General features: G+C 41.0%; 1 pseudogene; it reads right to left on the reverse strand.

The window, feature by feature from the left end:
- Positions 1 to 1,921: 1,921 nt before the first annotated feature.
- On the reverse strand, positions 1,922 to 2,715 carry LOC142446017 (nucleoside diphosphate kinase B-like; annotated as a pseudogene).
- Positions 2,716 to 5,337: the final 2,622 nt, after the last annotated feature.

Genomic DNA, 5,337 nt, shown 5'->3' on the forward strand with positions numbered 1-5,337 from the left:
TACCCATCCTCATATATAAATATATTTACATATATACATCCCTTTAATTAGGCCTCTGTAAATGCCCTTTGCCTCCTAGCTCTTTTCCTCTATTTCCTTTTACTTTCCTCTTGTCCCACTATCATGCTTAGTCTTCATTAGGGTTTCAGTAATTCCTCTTGGTTACATTACCCTTGAAATCATGCCCTATAAGGCCTCCTACACCCTCCTCACCACCGATTTGGATCACTTGTTGTTCCCTTGTCCCTGGGTTTGTTAACACCACTACCTTTCCCCGCACCTCACCCTGTCCCTTGTCCCCTCCCCGAACTGTTAGTCCCATTGTTTTCTCCACCAGATTGTTCATCTAGCCTATCTTATTTAGACAGACCTGAGGAAATAATATCATGCACAAAAACAGGACAGAGCAAAACCAAGCAACAATATACAACAAAACAACAATGGCAACAAACCAATGACAAAAAAGCCCCAAACAAAACACAATAAGAAAGAAAAGTTTATAGTTAGTTCAAAGACTGTTGGCATTTAGGAGTGTTTTCCAGCCCCATCTGTTGGGGCACCAAGTCCTGGCCCCAAAGTTCACCTTCGGCATTCCCTGGGGACCTCGCTGCTCTGTTCCCTTGCTGTTCTGTTGCACCACCTTAGTGTTTTGCCTGTGTGTGGTGGGATCAGATTGGGTGCAGTTCCCACACTGTGTCTCCGGTGCTGTCCCTTGTAGGGCTATGGGTCAGTGAGGGGCATCATGTCTCATAGTGGGGCTGGCCATGTGGTCCTCTCTGTGGACTGGCTGCTCTAATTGGGGTCATCGTCCTCAAGGCCTGGTGGGCCAGGTTGTGCTCCACTCTCTCTTCCCCCTTCATCTACTTCCGTGTGCTCCGATCAGATATGTCCCTCTCCCGGAGCTGCAGATTCAGTGCCGTCCTTTGAAATAGATTATTCTGGGGGGAGGTCCATGCCCAACTTTTAAGGAAGTGCTACCGATGAGAGTTTTTTTTTGTGATATATTTTTCCATCTTTTAAAAACGTGATGTTGGAATCTGCTTTGGGGTTACATTATATCTTTAGATAGTTTTGGGTTGTCTTGACATCTTAAAAAGGTTAAGTCTTCCTATCCATGAACATGGCTCATTCTTTCATTTATGCAGTTATTTTTTGGTTTCTTGTAGCATTGTTTTGTATTTTCCTTTGTATAGGTCATTTGTTTTTCTGGGTAGATTAAGTATTTCATATTTTGGGTGTCTATTTATATTTTGCTGAGTACTTTTATAGGAACAGGCACTGGATTTTGTCAAATGCCTTTGTGGCATCAATAGATATTATCATGTCTTTCTTTTCCTTTGTTTTATTTTGGTGATTGATTAATTAATTAATTTATTAGAACCATCTTTGTATGCCTAGTATGACTAACACTTGGTCATGGTATTAGTTAGGATTTTGCAACTAGGTTTATGTATAATTTTTATACCTGTGATCAGGGATATTGGTTTATAATTTTTTTTAGTGATGCTTTTGCCTGGTTTTATTATCAGGGACATGCTGGCTTTCATAAGATGAAAGTATCCCATCCTTTGCTGTCCTCTGGGATAGTTTGAGTAGCTAAGTTTAGTTCTTTGCTGAATAGTTGAAAGATTTGCCAGTGAAACGATCAGGGCCCAGCCTTTCTTTTAGTTTCTCCTTCAGCCTCCAATGGCTTTATTGGTCAATGTGCGTCAAGAAAGGATTGTCAATCTTAGTGCTTCCAAACCTAGAATGAGAACTGTCACAAGATGGGCACATCAAGCAGGGCCAGTGGGGACAGAGGCATGGGACGGTTTTGTCTCTCTCTTACTTGTAGATCCAGTCAGAGCCACACGATGTGGAGTCAACCAGTTCTTCCGGCTTGACCTAGAGACTGATTTCTTTCTCAGCACTTTTTACTGAGTCACTGCCATGAATGATGTTCCTGCCAACTCGACTACAGAAGTTCCTGAGAATGGTGTCTGGCTGAGAATCCACTGGACTGGTTTTCCAACCACGCTTGACTTGTTTCCATTACATTTAGCACCTCCCAAACCATGGCCACAATTGGTCCTGAGTTCATGCACTTGACCAGCCCCTGGGAAATATGGGCGGTCTTTCAAATCAATGTAGTCCTGCTTCAGATGATCCTTGGAGGCCTTACCTAACTTCATGCCCACAAGGTGAAATCCCTTCTGCTCAAAGCATTTGATGACATTACCCACCAGGTTGCCATCCAGCTTAATGGCGATGGAAGTGTGCTCACTGTTGGCAGTGGTGTGGCTCAACCAGCAGGGCAGCAGGCACCTAGAACAGTGGAGCTGGAGCAGAGATGGGGGTGGAGCATATTGGGACTTTTAAAAAATGACTTGATTATCAATTTTTTGGTTATGAGTCCGTTCAGAATTTCTACTTTAGTCTGTGTTAGTTTATGTATATCGTATATTTCTAGAAATTTGGACATTGCTTTGAGGTTTTAGAATTTGTTGAAGTACAGCTCTTCATCCCCAAATTCAAACTCAGTGCCACCTCAGTTGACTTAGATTCATAGCAACCCCGGAGGACAAAATAGAACTGCCTCTGTGCGTTTCTGAGACTGTAAATCTTTGAGAGTAGAAAGCCTCGTCTTTCTCTTGTGGAGCAGCTGGTGGTTTCAAACTGCTGACTTCATGGTTAGCCGCTCAATGTGTACTTGGCCATGATGATGCCCATGGCCATGACCCCACCAGAGCTCCACCCAGTTCTTCACAGTCTTCTGTTATTACTCTTTTTACTTCAGCTCGTTCGGTTGTAACACTACCCATCCCATTTCTTATTCTTATTATTTGAAACTTCTCCTTTTCCTTTGTTAGCTTTGCCAGTGGTTTGTTGATGGTTATTAATATTTTCAAGGAATCAACTTTTAGTCCTATTGATTCTGCCGATTGTTTTTATGCTTTCTGCTAAATTGATTGAGGTTTGCTTTGTAGCCTAACACAGCTATACGGTGTTTTGAAGAATGCTCCGTGGGTGCTGGGGCAGAATGTGGATCGTGCTGTTATTGGAGGGCATGTTGTGAATATGCCCATGAGGTCATGCCCATGAGGTTGATTGGTGGTGCTGTTTAGCTCTTCGTTTTTTTGTTAAGTCTTTTCTAGTTCTGTCCTTCATTGAAAATGGTGGATTGCAGTATCTTAGTTGTCCATATCTTCAGTTCCCTTAGTTTTATTTTTGTAGTTTGAGGCGCTTTCGTCGGATGCTTAGATATTTGATATGGTCATGTTCCTTACTCATCGATCCTTTGGTCATTATAAAGTGTTCTTCCTTGTTTCTTATTCTGGTTTTGTCTTAAACTCTATTTTATCAGAAATCAACATTGCCAATCCTGATCTTTTTCATTGTCATTAGCAATATATGCATTTTCCATCATTTGATTTTCAGTCTATTTTTGTTTTTGTATCTGAGGTCTGACTCTCGTTGACAGCTTATTGATTGTCCTATTTTTTATTCATCTGACTACTGTCTGACTCTTGATTAGTGCATTTAATTTTAATTCATTTCTATGCAGCCTAATTACTGATAGGTATGAAGTTACTGCTGTCAGTGTTATGATGTAGTGTTGCTGGTCTCTTTGTTCAACATAATTTTCTGGACTGAATTAATTTTATTTGTAGATTTTCTAATTTCTTATTTTCATTTTGACTAAATCTATACACCGTTTTTCTTTGCAGAATTTTGATGGTTTGTTCATTTTCTTTAATGTAAACCTGTAATCTATCAATGTCTCTCCAAGTTTAAGACCGTCTGTTATGTCTTGAAATCTACCGGATGTCTTTTCCATTTGGCAATTAGGCCACCATGCGATTTATTTTCACTTTTTAACTTTGCAGTTGTCTTCATTTACAAATCGGCTCATCTAATCCCCTAAATTTAGCCTGTAGCTTTCTTTTGCTTTGGGTACTTCTTCATCTAATGGATTCTTTTTTTTCACAAGAGAAAAGCTTGTAGTTAGTTCAGGGATCGTTTGCTGGCCCTTAGGAGCGTTTTCCAGTCCAGTCTGTTGGGGCACCACGCCCTGGCCCCGAAGTCCACTTTCAGCATTCCCTGGGGACCTTGCCACTCCATTCCCTTGCTGTTCCGCTGCACTCCCCCAGTGATTTGCCTTGGTGTGGTGGGATCAGGTCAGGTGCAATTCCCACACTGTGTCTCCGGTGCTGTCCCCTGTATCGCCCTTAGTCACTGAGGGGCATCATCTAATGGATTCTTGGTGGTGGTGGCCTTCATGAATGTTAATCTCAGGCTGTTGTCTGCCATTCCTGGTTCTCTGAAAAACTCCCGTTGGCATTTCTTGCAAGGCTTGTCTGGAATTTTCTACTCCTTTATGCTCTGTGTATCTGGAAATGTCCTAATTTTCTATGATATTTGAGGAATAATTTCATTAGGCATGTCATTGTTGGCTGGCAGTTTTGTCTTTCAGAGTGTAATGCATGTCATCCCATTGTCCTTTTTGCCTGCACAGTTTCTGCTGAGAGATAAGGGCTTGGTCTTACTGTTTCCCCTTTCTGGGAAACTTTTGGTTTCCCTGAGTGGCTTTCAGGATGCCTTCCTTGTCTTTGGTTTGGAAAAGTTTGATTACGATACGTTGTGGTGGTTTTCTTTGGGGGTCTAACCTGTTTGGGGCTTGTCCAGCTTTTTGAATGCATGTTTTCTCATGGTTCATGATATTAGGAGCATTTTACAGTTTTCTTTCTGCAATTTTTTTGGCCTCTTCTTGTTCTAGGAACCCAATCACATGCAATATATTATTAATAATAAATTAATAAAATAAAATAAATTACCACATAATTCTTAGACTTTGTTTTGTTTTTTGTTGTTCTTTTTTTCTGATTGGTCCACTGGTAATATATTATTGATTTGTTCACAGTCTCAATAATTCTGCCTTTCACTGGTTTAATTTTTCAAGTTAAACTGTATTATTACTTTGAATTTAATAATTTTTTTATTGGGGGCTCATACAATTCTTATCATAATCCATCCATCCATCCATCCATTGTGTCAAGAATATATGTACATTTGTTGCCATCATCATTCTCAAAACATTTGCTTTCTACTTGAGCCCTTAATATCTGCTGCTCATTTTCTCCCTCCCTCCCCACTCCCCCCATCTCATGAACCCTTCATCATTCATATATTATTATTGTTTTGTCATATATTACGCTGTCTGACGTCTCCCCTACCTTCTTCTCTGCTGTCCCTCCCCCAGGGAGGAGGCTATACCGTAGATTCTTGTAATCAGTTTCCCCTTTCTACCCCACATTCTCTCCACCCTCCAGGAATCACCATTCTCACCACTGGTCCTGG

The sequence above is a fragment of the Tenrec ecaudatus genome, chromosome 4 (assembly GCF_050624435.1).
Source record: "Tenrec ecaudatus isolate mTenEca1 chromosome 4, mTenEca1.hap1, whole genome shotgun sequence".
NCBI lineage: Eukaryota > Metazoa > Chordata > Mammalia > Afrosoricida > Tenrecidae > Tenrec > Tenrec ecaudatus.